The sequence below is a fragment of the Schistocerca nitens genome, chromosome 8 (genome assembly GCF_023898315.1).
Source record: "Schistocerca nitens isolate TAMUIC-IGC-003100 chromosome 8, iqSchNite1.1, whole genome shotgun sequence".
NCBI classification, from domain to species: domain Eukaryota; kingdom Metazoa; phylum Arthropoda; class Insecta; order Orthoptera; family Acrididae; genus Schistocerca; species Schistocerca nitens.
The window spans coordinates 525,972,384-525,988,795 of NC_064621.1; the positions used below are offsets into that span (position 1 = coordinate 525,972,384).

At 42.8% G+C, this 16,412-nt stretch overlaps 1 protein-coding gene and 1 non-coding gene across 2 annotated transcripts in view; one reads left to right on the plus strand and one right to left on the minus strand.

The window, feature by feature from the left end:
- LOC126199652 (head-specific guanylate cyclase-like) overlaps positions 1 to 16,412 on the plus strand; it is a 332,527-nt gene that overhangs the window by 22,225 nt on the left and 293,890 nt on the right. The window lies entirely within an intron of this gene.
- Positions 10,637 to 10,709, minus strand: Trnaa-cgc (transfer RNA alanine (anticodon CGC)). The gene has a single exon. It is a non-coding gene; the product is annotated as a tRNA-Ala (tRNA).

Below are 16,412 nucleotides of genomic sequence, written 5' to 3' on the forward strand. Positions count from 1 at the left end.
CTAATACATTACAGAGAAAGCACTTTCGTAAAGACAATTGTGCCTGAGGCCAAAGCAAAGAGAGTCAAACCGACAAAACCAGCGCTTTCCACATACACTTTCATTACCTTCACTGTTCTTTGCTGGAAAAACTGGTAGACCAAAGGTACTGCTGCCATATCTACTGCTTTGGTCTTACAGATTAACTACACACGAAACAGTTTCCAGTACTGGCGATAAATTATCGTAAATCACAATTAGCAAAATAACACTAAAAATTTGAACTCTTTCGTGTTGGCTACACTAATCGTAACTATCTGATGATCAGTGATTCATAAAATGACCGTCAAAATGACTGAGACACGAGGCGCTAGCAAGTTCGACTCTTGCTTGAGAGGTGTGGTAGGGTGGTGTGCGCACCCATCCTAGCGCTAACGGATGGCGCTGCGTCAGCTGCGAAGTACGGGGCTGCGTCTGAGCTGCTCTCAGCGTCAGCACCGTGACAAATTATCGAGCTAATAATGCTGCTTCTCTGAGGATATTGGTTGCACAAGCTTCAGAAAACGAACGTGCATCGCGCACGACGCCTTCTGCCGAATTCCTCGCCACATAGTAAATGGGAGCGCTCATAATTAAACTTATGCTATTTCGGCCAGTGTAGGCGGAAAACTTTTAACTGTGCGGTTACCCAGCTTTATAGTCGGTGTAGGTACCCAAGTTTATAGTCAGTGAAGGTGGAAATCTATTTACCGCATGGGTACCCAACTTCATAGGAATGATGTTCAGATTGTGTGCTACAGGATTTGCGTTGTACATCTCGATGCTCATGAGCGAGTAACAGCCGCCCGTGCTCGCAGTGAGATCGCGGCATCAGAAGTCGTTTCGACACATGGCGGCATCGCAGCGATAATTGCGCAGTAGTAATAGATTGGAAGCCAAACAGTATGCGCGCAGGCAGAAGGAAACATGCAGTGTTTGCTAATTTCGCTTACGAATACATTAAGAGGCGCTACAGGATCTTTTGCACTCACCCAATGAATAGTTCCCGGCTGCTGAAAGGAGCGTTCGTGACACTGCTTATAGAGTTATGCGAAAATGAAAGTACATTCTTTATTTTCGAATAAATGTGCAGACGTCCCATGAATTAACAGTAAAATAACAGCTATGCCGTCAACTGGAGTAGTGATTTTTTTGTGTATGTATGCGCGTGTGTATGGGTGCGTATCTTTGTGTGTGTGTGTGTATTTATGTATATATTTGCGCTGTTAATAATACGTCGTCAAACACCTTGAGGCTACATACAACACATTCACGACAACTTGTAATGTTATGTGAGCCTCACTGCCCCTTTTTTTTTAACTAATTTGTGTCTGATTTTATTCTGAGAAGCTAAGTAATGTACGTAAATATCGTAAATGTAAATTTCATTCAAAAAGTACTTGAAGTGAAGTGAAGTGTAGTTGGACAGCAACAAACTCTTTAGTGCGCAATCCCCCCAACGATAGTAGTTGTGAATCTTTGAGTATGGACTCTAAAAAAAAGACAATTGATTTATTAAAAAAAAGAGAACTGTTAATCTGTGTCTTGTGGAAATAGGGCGTGTTGCTAGGCCGTCGCTCAGGACGTATTGTTACATTTAATGAAAATTGATATTTTAATGATAAAACCGACTAAAGTATGTGTAAGAGTTGACAAACATTTATGTATACAAATTTTGTGGAAGTGAAGAATAGAAATATCTTGTTTTTGGAAAAGGAGGTGAACTTCATTGTCGTCGCCGTCTACCAATCGACAGTAAGTGTACAAAGTTCACTAAAATACAGGAAAAGAAATGCATTCTTTATAGTTTTTTATTCAATAAGTAACAATCTCTCATAATTTCTTAATTACAGTAATTGGATTATGTTCTTGTACAATAGTATGGTGCTGAACTCCACTGACCAATTTTGCAGTAGCTGGACGTGAAGTTTGAAGGAAGTTTGTGTGCTAAGCAATCTCCTTTCTCACGAAAAGCAGACTGTTGTTTGATCTTACTTACTTCCAACAGTGGTCCCTTAGGAATGAAAAGATACGAAAACTTCGGCTCAAAGCTATCCGCAATAAGGCCAAGTAACTAAAAGAGTCGCATTTTAAATCTTTAAGAACAATAACTTCCTACAATTTATAATACATCACCAACTGCTGCAGAAACTGATCATTCAAGGAGACAGCAACTAAATTCAGGCACCAGTTACGACTTAAAGTAAAATTTTCAATCAAAAAATCAGTTTCTCTCTCTCTCTCTAAACACATATATAAATATTCATATTATTAAGATATAAGTCATTTTATAAACTTCATTCCACCGGCAGGTATTTTTATTTTTGATATTGTTAAGGCTTTCTGTATTCAAGTGCCCGATAAATAAATCACTTTGTTTAGAGGTAAAATAAATTAGGAACAGCTCCGTGTCAATACTTTTACTTTTAGATATATCTCAGGGTTCTAACGGAATGTCTTTTCACATGAATAACAGTTTATACTTTCGTAAGTTCGCGTGGAGAAACAGCTTTTGCGTGGTACACTTATTATTAATTCAAAGCTGGGATCTTTCTTACTACTCTTTGAAAAATGAATGAAACTAACTTGACTTTAGTCTGTTTATTCAAGAAATTAATCGCACCCATCTCCCTTTTGCTTTACGCCACATAATATTGAAGTAACTTGAAAAAGAAGGTGCCATCTTGCAAATGGCGGCCAACAATACTAATTACAGCTCGCTCTGTAACGCACGTTATTCATCTCTGAAAAAATGTACAATTAATTTTTTATATATGTCGCGATGCTAAAGTTACTTAAGCAAATGGTTTGGTTATCAATGACAGCATATATTTACCACGTCTCTCTCGTAGGAAGATTCAAACCAGACTAAACTGACAATGAAAATCTGTTTCTGTTGTTTTCGTTGTTCTAAGTATGTTTACCACAAAACATAAATTATCATGAAATATCGATACTGTTTTTCATATACGAGTACATTACAGTGGAGTAATTAATATTTTACGTACTTTTTCGAATACAGAATAATACTTCGTTTTATTACGTTAACATTTAGAGCATAAAATGCTAGAAAGTGGCCAAGAAGCCTCAGAAAAGAACAGTCTGTACCTGCAACTACAGAACTTTCCATGTCTTTTACTTTATTAGGGGAAGAAACATTTTAATAGTCTCATTTTATAATGAAACCATACACTGGAACTTTCCCCTCCTATAAGAAATGGATTTTAACTACCTTTTAAGTCGGCCCAGACGTGTGTGAAGTGGTCATTTAGAATTCTAATGAATAAATGGAGAATATTTCACAGATCTATGAAGTATGAGCTGAATTACGAAATGTTGCTGTGTCCGTCACAACTACTGCTGTTTTAACTTTGAAGACTTTTAAGTATGCAGAGGCTGTGTAATCTGGACAATGAAATTCCATTAGCCCAAGGAGGAAGTACACTTAACAGTAGAAGGAATGTTTTTTCACTGATTTCTTTGTAGACAGTAGTGGCAAAATACCATGGCGAGACAATTGTCTCTGATTAAATGTTCACTACAATTGTTATCGACCAGATTTAATGTGTTCCCGAACATGAAAGATTGTTCAATTTATACCACTATTCGAATATGTGGAACCATGTATTTTGCTGGTGAAATACATTAAAGCATTGACTACGTTCAACCGGCTGATGTTAACAGAGTTTAAACTGTTATTGTTAACTGAAGATTTGTTTCTTCACATAAAAGGGCCCCCATCAGGGAGTAAAGCATTTGCTGCTTAGCACTATTTGAATTTTTAAATGCCAACATTCGAAAAAAACGACACCTCCAGAACACAAACAAAAAGCAGTTTAACTGTGATGTTGACCTGGATCATTTCTATCCTGATACGGTTTCGCAGCAAAAACCTGACAAAACTTCACACATGTGGATCCACGCGCCTATCCTCTTAATCCTATAGTGATACTTCTTGCGAAATGTGTCCCATATTTCAGGGTATTTTTTTACCCCTTCAGTGAATAATTCCGTGTCTAAATCGGATGCAGGTGGACCGTAGCTGCTGCAGAGATTTCGAACGCGTGTGCACTGCCCATTCACTTCAACGACTGTTGTTTCTCGGCAATCAGCGAGATCGCTGCCATATCGTAACGTCAGTGCTGTAGTGTGCTCGGCTCCATTGTTTCACATACACTGCTGAGCCGCGCGAGAAACTCACTCAAGAAGCTCGCGATAATAAATCGCTCGTGTGAATTGAGTCTTATTATTACTAGTACTAGTGTCATGACTTGCCGTTAGGTACCGGTATTGGTACTGTGACGTAGACAGAAACCCAAGAATTAATTTGCGTTACAATTGCAGACAGTCAACATGGGTTTGGGCAACGTGAGCAGCTCTTTACTCGTAAAACAACAGCAATGTTTCCGCGAAGTTTCACTGTCCTATGCTCACTCGTTTCCATTGAGTCCCCTCAGTTAGCATATGTTTCATTACAAACACCCTGTTTATGTTATGAAATATTTCATCACGACCTCTTTTACGAGGGCAGTTCAATAAGTAATGCAACACATTTTTTTCTGAAACAGGGGTTGTTTTATTCAGCATTGAAATACACCAGGTTATTCCCCAATCTTTTAGCTACACAACACTATTTTTCAACGTAATCTCCATCCATTCAATGCTACGGCCTTACGCCACCTGTATGCCTGCACGGTACCATTCCACTGGTCGATGTCGGAGCCAACGTCGTACTGCATCAATAACTTCTTCATCATCCGCGTAGTGAGTCCCACGGATTGCGTCCTTCATTGGGCCAAACATATGGAAATCCGACGGTGCGAGATCGGGGCTGTAGGGTGCATGAGGAAGAACAGTCCACTGAAGTTTTGTGAGCTCCTCTCGGGTGCGAAGACTTGTGTGAGGTCTTGCGTTGTCATGAAGAAGGAGAAGTTCGTTCTGATTTTTGTGCCTACGAACACGCTGAAGTCGTTTCTTCAATTTCTGAAGAGTAGCACAATACACTTCAGAGTTGATCGTTTGACCATGGGGAAGGACATCGAACAGAATAACCCCTTCAGCGTCCCAGAAGACTGTAACCATGACTTTACCGGCTGAGGGTATGGCTTTAAACTTTTTCTTGGTAGGGGAGTGGGTGTGGCGCCACTCCATTGATTGCCGTTTTGTTTCAGGTTCGAAGTGATGAACCCATGTTTCATCGCCTGTAACAATCTTTGACAAGAAATTGTCACCCTCAGCCACATGACGAGCAAGCAATTCCGCACAGATGGTTCTCCTTTGCTCTTTATGGTGTTCGGTTAGACAACGAGGGACCCAGCGAGAACAAACCTTTGAATATCCCAACTGGTGCACAATTGTGACAGCACTACCAACAGAGATGTCAAGTTGAGCACTGAGTTGTTTGATGGTGATCCGTCGATCATCTCGAACGAGTGTGTTCGCACGCTCCGCCATTGCAGGAGTCACAGCTGTGCACTGCCGGCCCGCACGCGGGAGATCAGACAGTCTTGCTTGACCTTGCGGCGATGATGACACACGCATTGCCCAACGACTCACCGTGCTTTTGTCCACTGCCAGATCACTGTAGACATTCTGCAAGCGCCTATGAATATCTGAGATGCCCTGGTTTTCCGCCAAAAGAAACTCGATCACTGCCCGTTGTTTGCAACGCACATCCGTTACAGACGCCATTTTAACAGCTCCGTACAGCGCTGCCACCTGTCGGAAGTCAATGAAACTATACGAGACGAAGCGGGAATGTTTGAAAATATTCCACAAGAAATTTCCGGTTTTTTCAACCAAAATTGGCCGAGAAAAAAAATGTGTTGCATTACTTATTGAACTGCCCTCGTATTTTTAATCAGTCTTCCCGCCCACGAATTTCTCTCCCGTACTAACTTCATCACAGAACAGCACTTATATCCAACGTCCGTAATTATTTGTTTTATGTATTCCAATCTCTGTCTCCCCCTAACGTTTCTTCCTGTACAGCTCCCTCGAGCACCATGGAATTATTCCTCGATGCCTTAACATGTATGCAGTCACTTTGTCCCGTGTTCTTGTAAGTGTTCTCCATATGTTTGTCTCCACGCCTACTCTGCAGAGCCGGCAGGAGTGGCCGAGCGGTACTAGGCGCTACAGTCTGGAACTGCGCGACCGCTACGGTCGCAGGTTCGAATCCTGCCTGGGGCATGGATGTGTGTGATGTCCTTAGGTTAGTTAGATTTAAGTAGTTCTAAGTTCTAGGGGACTGATGACCTCAGAAGTTAAGTCCCATAGTGCTCAGAGCATTTGAACCATTCTTTTTTTTCTTTCTTTTTTTTATTTTTGACCCTGCAGAGAATCTTCTCATTTCGTAACCAATCAGTCCACCTAAGTTTTAACGTCTTCTATAGCACCACATAACCTTTCGAATCATCAGTGGAACTTCTAGCAGACAGGCAAAATCAACCGCAAGAAACACCGATAGTTCTGGACTGTTAGGTGACCTAGGAGGAAGACTGGGAGGAAAATACTGTGGCCAATTATCCCGGCCCACACATTCCGGCCGCACCAACGCTGATGATTCGCTGTCACCATACAATGGGGGTTCTGTATATTATTCCACAGATGACGGTTGTGAAAGTTGAAGATACCACTCTGCGTAAAGACTGTCTCATCTGTGAATTGGGTGGACGACACATATCCCGAAATTGTGGTTACCTGGTGAAGAAACCGGGGACAAAACTGCTCCGAACGTGGAAACTCTGTCGCTAGTACTTCCTGCACACGCTGTAAGTGACACGGGTAGTAACAACTGCCATGGAGAATGTTCCACACAGTCGTCTGTCTTACCATATACTGTCACCGAGCGAGGTGGCGCAGTGGTTAGCACACCGGACTCGCATTCGGGAGGACGACGGTTCAATCCCGTCTCCGGCCATCCTGATTTAGGTTTTCTGTGATTTCCCCAAATCGTTTCAGGCAAAGCCGGGATGGTTCCTTTGAAAGGGCACGGCCGATTTCCTTCCCAATCCTTCCCTAACCCGAGCTTGCGCTCCGTCTCTAATGACCTCGTTGTCGACGGGACGTTGAACACTAACCACCACCACCACCACCACCACCATATACTGTCGGGACAACTGCCTGGTACGGACTTGGCGGTCGCCTTCCAAAGTATTAATCACCTTTTCCTCCAAGTCTGGTGTCCGAACATTTCGGGTACGCCCTTCATGAATTACTGCTTCCTGGAACGACCCTGTCTCAGACAAACGGTGAACTTGTTTCCTGAAACGACGCTGACTCAGACAAATGACGAACACTGTTGCAAACATTGAATGCTGTGGTTGCTGTCGGCGGGGATAGGTCTCCTGATACAGCCTCGCTGTCCGCCGCCTGTTGCCACTTGCCTTTTCATAAATAAACATCATGTCGGCAAGTTCTCGATTTGAATACGGAACCATTGTGTGCAATGCTGTATTACATCCACTACAAGGTGAGTCAGTAAGAGAAGTGAATCGGACACAACGTTACCAAACACCGTGGCAGGAGAGGGCGCTAGGACGTGACGTATGAGGAACAGTACCACCTTCTAGGAGGAAACAACGCGTACTGTAACTGTGACTTCATGTTGCAGCACGTGTTAGATCGCATCTATGTGACAAAGCAAAATTGAATAAATGATCTCTAGCATGGAAACCATGCATCTCCGAACATAAGTTCATTAGATCATTTTTGTTCAAATGTTTCAAATGGCTCTAAGCACTATGGGACTTAACATCTGAGGTCATCAGTCCCCTAGAACTTAGAACTACTTAAACCAAACTAACCTAAGGACATCACACACATCCATGCCCGAGGCAGGATTCGAGCCTACGACCGTAGCACCAGTGTGGTTCCGAACTGAAGCGCCCATAACTGCTCGGCCACAGCGGACGGCCATTTTTGTTCCTCTCATCTATCAATCTCAAGAATTTGTACACGGTGGAAAAAGTCACTCTATATATAATTTTCCACTTCTCCCAATTGCTGACCCTCGAATCATGAAACGACGCGACGCAGTCATGTTTCGATTCATGAGGGTCAGCAATTGATAAAAAAATGGGGCCCCCAGGGTCCCAAGGTCGCGATGGCGGCGTCACTGTCCCGCCGAGATAATTTGTCCTTTAAGGACAATTATCTGAGCAAGCACCCACGCCAGCAAAAGGTTGCCCGACACGTGCTGTTCGATAACGTAATGTATATAAAAGGTGGTAATTCGAGGGTTTTCCCTTTCCAATACTGAGAGGGATCCCTCGATGAAACTGACCCATTGTACAATTTCAAACTCACCAGGCACTCTCTTATGGGTTTCTCTAATCCAAACTTGTCCCCGACTTGGCCTTTTTTGCAGGAAGAAATATATGAGTATATTGAACCAGTCGAGGTCGGATATGGCTGTGATTGCTCGCCTTCGTCGGGGACATTTCTTAATTCTGGTGGCAGTAAATGGGTCAACCCTAAATCGGCATCTACATCGTCTAGAGGAATACGTGCAATCGTGGACGAGGTGGATGTGGTCGTCATCATGTTTCCAGAGGATAATTTCTCCAGGGTAGACTGATGCGATAGAAGCAATTCGTCTACTAAATTCATCAACCTCGTCCGGTCCTCTGATGACAATGACATCAGTGTAATACCATCTTTCTGAGACTTCAGATATTCGCAAAAGTTCTGGCAACCAATCGATAATTGTGAACAGGAATCTTCGAAGTTCGTCAAACAATTCAAAATGGTGAATATGTATGTCCCTAAGGGTCCATCGGTAGCTCCCAACTGGCAGTGTAATCTCGTAGCTATCCAAATGAAGATTTTCAGCGTTGGATTCGTCACGTGTGCTTGAACCAGCTTGAAGATGGATTGGAAGATGTCGGCCAGGGTCTCCATTACAGCTCTGCAAGTAACATATCAGCTAAGTCAGCATCGTCTTCTTCTGAATCAGATACTTGGCTTAACGAGCCACCACAACGTACACTTCTGAATAATGGACTATTTGCACAGAACATGCACCAATGGCTATATTGTTTAACGTGTGGCGGACAAGTTACGCCATATGAAAAATATATCATCAGTCCCCTAGACTTAGAACTACTTAAACCAAACTAACCTAAGGACATCACACACATCCATGCCCGAGGCAGGATTCGAGCCTACGACCGTAGCACCAGTGCGGTTCCGAACTGAAGCGCCCATAACTGCTCGGCCACAGCGGACGGCCATTTATGTTCCTCTCATGTATCAATCTCAAGAATTTGTACACGGTGGAAAAAGTCACTCTATATATAATTTTCCACTTCCCCCAATTCTATGAGAAATTCTGAAGGAGTGAGTCCATGCTTTCTGCCCTATTTCATTGCAAGTCTTCCATAGTTCTGTTAAACTCCTGTAACATTACAAGAGTAGATATGCCATTGTCTTTCCCTCCTCGTCGTAGTCCTTCACAGAGTCAGGGTGTGCCACGTACACTGGTCCACAGGTCCCGTGCAATAACGATCGAAGAAAGTCCGCCAAAAGAGATCAACCGCCTTAACGACGTATTCAAGAACGTGCTTTCAGGCGGAAGGTGCAGGCCCTACAAACAGAATACGACGAGCAGCATAAGGCAACGGTGTATCTACCATATCGAAACAACCTGACAGGATCTGAACTTGATTTGTTTCCTGTCCACATCAGGAAATTTTTGCACTCTTTGGTACCGTGGAGAATGACTGGGGATTCCGTGAACTGGGTTTCTACCGTAGCCCACCAAAGTGCCGCAAGGCATACATTGGGCAGACTGTGTGGTCAGTCGAAGAAAGGAGCAAAGGAAACTTCAGCAACCAAGAGAATCTGTGGTCGGAAACATTGCATGACAACAGGGGACTCGATGAAATATGAACAAACGGAAGTGCTAAGACAGACGTCGTCGTTTCGGGATGGTGGTTTAAAGGAGGCTATTTGAATACGAGTGGTCGACGGCCTGATCAACAGGCACAGTGGCTTCACTTTCAGTAATGCGTGGGATCAGCCTTCTGATGTCAGAAAGTCAGCCGAGAGCGACTACAGTGCCCGACGGTGGCGGCAGCACTGAGGCACCAGGGTACGAGCCCAACATTCGACTGTCGCCTCCCCAATACTCCACCCGATGTGGCGCGCTACTGGGCAGTGATGGAAGGGGTGCACATCTACATCTGCGTGATTACTCTGCTATTCATAATTAAGTGTCTGGCAGAGGGTTCAATAAAATTCCTTCAAGCTGTCTCTACCGTTCCACTCTCGAACGGCGCGCGGGAAAAACGAGCACTTAAATTTTTCTGTGCGAGCCCTGTTTCTCTTATTTTATTGTGATGATCGTTTCCTCCTATATAAGTAGGTGCCAACAGAATGTTTTCGCATTAGGAGGACAAAACTGGTGATTGAAATTTTATGAGATTATCCCGTCCCAACAGGAGGAGGAGGATATTAGTATTTAACGTCCCGTCGACAACGAGGTCATTAGAGACGGAGCGCAAGCTCGGGTGAGGGAAGGATGGGGAAGGAAATCGGCCGTTCCCTTTCAAAGGAACCATCCCGGCATTTGCCTGAAGCGATTTAGGGAAATCACGGAAAACATAAATCAGGATGGCCGGAGACGGGATTGAACCGTCGTCCTCCAGAATGCGAGTCCAGTGTGCTAACCACTGCGCCATCCGTCCCAACAAAAAACGCCTTTGTTCTAATGATTGTCACTACAATTTACGCATCATGTCTGTGGCACTATCTCCCCTATTTCGCGATAATACAAAACGAGCCGCCCTTTTTTGAACATTTTCGATGTTATCCGTCAGTCCCACCAGATGCGGATCCCATACGTCACAGCAATACTCCAGAATAGGGCGGACAAATGTGGTGTCAGCAGTCTCTTTAGTTGTTCTGTTGCACCTTCTAAATGTTCTGTCAATGAATCGCAGTCTATGATTTGCTCTACCCACAACATTATCTGTGTGATCGTTCCAGTTTAGGCTCTGAGCACTATGGGACTTAACATCTTAGGTCATCACTCCCCTATAACTTAGAATTACTTAAACCTAACTAACCTAAGGACATCACACACATCCATGCCCGAAGCAGGATTCGAACCTGCGACCGTAGCAGTCCCGCGGTTCCGGACTGAAGCGCCTAGAACCGCACGGCCACCTAGGCCGGCTTCAGTTTAGGTTACTTGTAATTGTGATCCCTAAGCATTTACTTGAAATTACCGCCTTAGCGCGTAATCGAAATTTAGCGGATTTCCTTTAGTACTCATGTGAATAACTTCACACTTTTCTTTATTCAAGGTCAATTGCCACTTTTCGCACCACACAGATATCTTATCTAAATAATTTTGCAATTCTTTTTGGTCATCTGATGATTTTACAAGACGAAAACTGACAGCATCATCTGCAAATAATCTAAGATGGCTACTCAGATTGTCTCCTATGTCGTTAATATAGATCAGGAACAATAGAGGGCCTATAACACTTCCTTGGGGAACGCCGGATATTACTTCTGTTTTACTCGATAACTTTCCGTCTATTACTACGAACTGTGACCTTTCTGACAGGAAATCACGAATCCAGTCGCACAACTGAGGCGATATTCCCTAGGCACGCAGTTTGGTTAGAAGACGCTTGTGAGGAACGGTGTCGAAAGCCTTCTGGAAATCTAAAAATATGGAATCAGTTTTACATCCCCTGTCAATAGTACTCATTACTTCATGAGTATAAAGAGATAATTGTGTTTCACGAGAACTATGTTTCCTGAATCCGTTCTGACTATGTGTCAATAAATAGTTTCCTTCGAGGTAATTCATAATGTTCGAATACAATATATGATCCAAAACCCTACTCCAAATCGACGTTAGTGATATGGGCCTGTAACTCAGCGGATTACTCCTATTTCCCTTTTTGGGTACTAGTGTGACCAGTCTTTACATACGGATCTTTGTGTGAGCGAGAGGTTGTATATAACTGCTAAATATGGAGCTATTGTATCGGCATACTCTGTGAGGAACCTGATTGCTGTACAATCTGGACCGGAAGCCTTTCCTTTATAAAGTGATTTAAGCTGCTTTGTTACTCCGAGGATATCTACTTCTGTGTTTCTCATCTTCGCAGTTCTTCTTGATTGGGATGCAGGAATATTTACTTTGTCTTCTTTGATGATGGAGTTTCGGAATACGGTGTTTAATAACACTGCTTTAGTGGCACTGTCATCAATGACTTCACCGTTGTTATCGCGCAGTGAAGGTATGGATTGCGTCTTACCACTGGTATGCTTTCTGTATGACCCGTGGTCTAGGGGTAGCGTCTTTGATTCATAATCAAAACGTCTTCGGTCCCGGGTTCGATCCCCGCCACTGCTAAATTTTGATAAATAATCAGCATTGGCGACCGAAGACTTCCGGCATAAGAAGTCAGCCTCATTCTGCCAACGGCCTTGTCAAAGAGGGCGGAGGAGCGGATAGAGGTTCAGGGCACTCTCTTGTCCTAGGGGTGGGAAATTGCCCCTAAAGGCGGAAGAATCAGCAATGATCAACGACATGAGGATGCAGAAGGCAATGGAAACCACTGCATTAAAGACACGTAACGTGTATCCACAGGACATGTGGCCTGTAATTGAAGAAGTGTCATGATGATCTCTCCATTGGCAAAAGATTCCGGAATAGTCACCCATTCGGATCTCCGGGAGGGGACTGCCAAGGGGGAGGTTACCATGAGAAAAAGATTGAATAATCAACGAAAGGATAACGTTCTACGAGTCGGGGCGTGGAATGTCAGAAGCTTGAACGTGGTAGGGAAACTAGAAAATCTGAAAAGGAAAATGCAAAGGCTCAATCTAGATATAGTAGGGGTCAGTGAAGTGAAGTGGAAGGAAGACAAGGATTTCTGGTCAGATGAGTATCGGGTAATATCAACAGCAGCAGAAAATGGTATAACAGGTGTAGGATTCGTTATGAATAGGAAGGTAGGGCAGAGGGTGTGTTACTGTGAACAGTTCAGTGACCGAGTTGTTCTTATCAGAATCGACAGCAGACCAACACCGAAAACGATAGTTCAGGTATGCATGCCGACGTCGCAAGCTGAAGATGAACAGATAGAGAAAGAGTATGAGGATACTGAAAGGGTAATGCAGTATGTAAAGGGGGCGAAAATCTAATAGTCATGGGCGACTGGAATGCAGTTGTAGGGGAAGGAGTACAAGAAAAGGTTACAGGAGAATATGGGCTTGGGACAAAAAATGAAAGAGGAGAAAGACTAATTGAGTTCTGTAACAAGTTTCAGCTAGTAATAGCGAATACCCTGTTCAAGAATCACAAGAGGAGGAGGTATACTTGGAAAAGGCCGGGAGATACGGGAAGGTTTCAATTAGATTACATCATGGTCAGACAGAGATTCCGAAATCAGATACTGGATTGTAAGGCGTACCCAGGAGCAGATATAGACTCAGATCACAATATAGTAGTGATGAAGAGTAGGCTGAAGTTCAAGACATTAGTCAGGAAGAATCAATACGCAAAGAAGTGAGATACGGAAGTACTAAGGAATTACGAGATACGTTTGAAGTTCTCTAACGCTATAGATACAGCAATAAGGAATAGTGCAGTAGGCAGTACAGTTGAAGAGGAATGGACATCTCTAAAACGGGCCATCACAGAAGTTGGGAAGGAAAACATAGGTACAAAGAAGGTAGCTGCGAAGAAACCATGGGTAACAGAAGAAATACTTCAGTTGATTGATGAAAGGAGGAAGTACAAACATGTTCCGGGAAAATCAGGAATACAGAAATACAAGTCGCTGAGGAAAGAAATAAATATTAAGTGCAGGGAAGCTACGACGAAATGGCTGCAGGAAAAATGTGAAGACATCGAAAAAGATATGATTGTCGGAAGGACAGACTCAGCATACAGGAAAGTCAAAACAACCTTTGGTTACCTTAAAAGCAACTGTGGTAACATTAAGAATGCAACGGGAATTCCACTGTTAAATGCAAAGGAGAGAGCAGATAGGTGGAAAGAATACATTGAAAGCCTCTATGAGGGTGAAGATTTGTCTGATGTGATAGAAGAAGAAACAGGAGTCGATTTAGAAGAGATAGGGGATCCAGTATTAGAATCGGAATTTAAAAGATCTTAGGAGGACTTACGGTCAAATAAGGCAGAAGGGATAGATAACATTCCATCAGAATTTCTAAAATCATTGGGGGAAGTGGCAACAAAACGACTATTCACGTTGGTGTGTAGAATATATGAGTCTGGCGACATACTATCTGACTTTCGGAAAAGCATCATCCACACAATTCCGAAGACGGCAAGAGCTGACAAGTGCGAGAATTATCGCACAATCAGCTTAACAGCTCATACATCGAAGCTGCTTACAAGAATAATATACAGAAGAATGGAAAAGAAAATTGAGAATGCGCTAGGTGACGATCAGTTTGGCTTTAGGAAAAGTAAAGGGACGGGAGAGGCAATTCTGACGTTACGGCTAATAATGGAAGCAAGGCTAAAGAAAAATCAAGACACTTTCATAGGATTTGTCGACCTGGAAAAAGCGTTCGACAATATAAAATGGTGCAAGCTGTTCGAGATTCTGAAAAAAGTAGAGGTAAGCTATATGGCAGACGGGTCATATACAATATGTACAACAACCAAGAGGGAATAATAAGAGTGGACGATCAAGAACGAAGTGCTCGTATTAAGAAGGGTGTAAGACAAGGCTGTAGCCTTTCGCCCCTACTCTTCAATCTGTACATCGAGGAAGCAATGATGGAAATAAAAGAAAGGTTCAAGAGTGGAATTAAAATACAAGGTAAAAGGATATCAATGATACGATTCGCTGATGACATTGCTATCCTGAGTGAAAGTGAAGAAGAATTAAAGGATCTGCTGAACGGAATGAACAGTCTAATGAGTACACAGTATGGTTTGAGAGTAAATCGGAGAAAGACGAAGGTAATGGGAAGTAGTAGAAATGAGAACAGCGAGAAACTTAACATCAGATTGATGGTCACGAAGTCAATGAAGTTAAGGAATTCTGCTACGTAGGAAGTAAAATAAGCAATGACGGACGGAGCAAGGAGGACATCAAAAGCAGACTCGCTATGGCAAAAAAGGCATTTCTGGCCAAGAGAAGTCTACTAACATCAAATACCGGCCTTAATTTGAGGAAGAAATTTCTGAGGATGTACGTCTGGAGTACAGCACTGTATGGTAGTGAAACATGGACTATGGGAAAACCGGAACAGAAGAGAATCGAAGCATTTGAGATGTGGTGCTATAGACGAATGTTGAAAATTAGGTGGACTGATAAGGTAAGGAATGAGGAGGTTCTACGCAGAATCGGAGAGGAAAGGAATATGTGGAAAACACCGATAAGGAGAAGGGACAGGATGATAGGACATCTGCTAAGACATGAGGGAATGACTTCCATGGTACTAGAGGGAGCTGTAGAGGGCAAAAACTGTAGAGAAAGACAGAGACTGGAATACGTCAAGCAAATAATTGAGGACGTAGGTTGCAAGTGCTACTCTGAGATGAAGAGGTTAGCACACGAAAGGAATTCGTGGCGGGCCGCATCAAACCAGTCAGTACACTGATGACCAAAAAAAAATAAATAAATAAAAATAAAAATAAAAAATAAAATAAAATAAAAAATGACCAGAATATCTTTGGGGTTTCTGCCAAATTTCGATACAGAGATTCGTTGTGAAGATCATTAAAAGCATCTCGCATTGAAGTACGTGCTACATTTCGAGCTTCTGCAAAACTCTGCCAAGCTTGAGGTTTTTGCGTTCTTTTAAATTTGACACGCTTTTTTCGTTGCTTCTTCAACAGTGATCTGACCCGTTTTGTGTACCATGATGGATCAGTAATATCACTTATTAATTTATGTGGTATATATCTCTCAATTGCCGTCGATACTATCTCAATGAAATCATACCACATCTTTTCTACGCTTACGTGATCTGATCGGAAGGAGTGGAAACTGTCTCTTAAAAAGGTGTTAAGAGCATATTTATCAGCTTTTTTAAATTGATGTACTTTGCGTTTCCTTTTTATCGTTGTGGGTGTTACGGTATTCAGCCTAGCAGCAACTGCCTTGTGGTCGCTAATCCCTGTATTCGTCATGATACTCCCTATTTGTCCAGGTTTATTTGCTTCTAAGAGGTCAAGTATGCTTTCGCAACCATTTACGTTTCGAGTGGGCTCATGAACTAATTGTTCAAAATAATTTTATGAGAAAGCATTCAATACAATTACAGATGAAATTTTCTGCCTGACGCCGGTTTTAAACGTGTAATTTTTCCAGCATATCGAGGGTAAATTGAAGACGCCATCGACTATAATTCTATGAGTGGGGTACCTATTTGAAATGAGA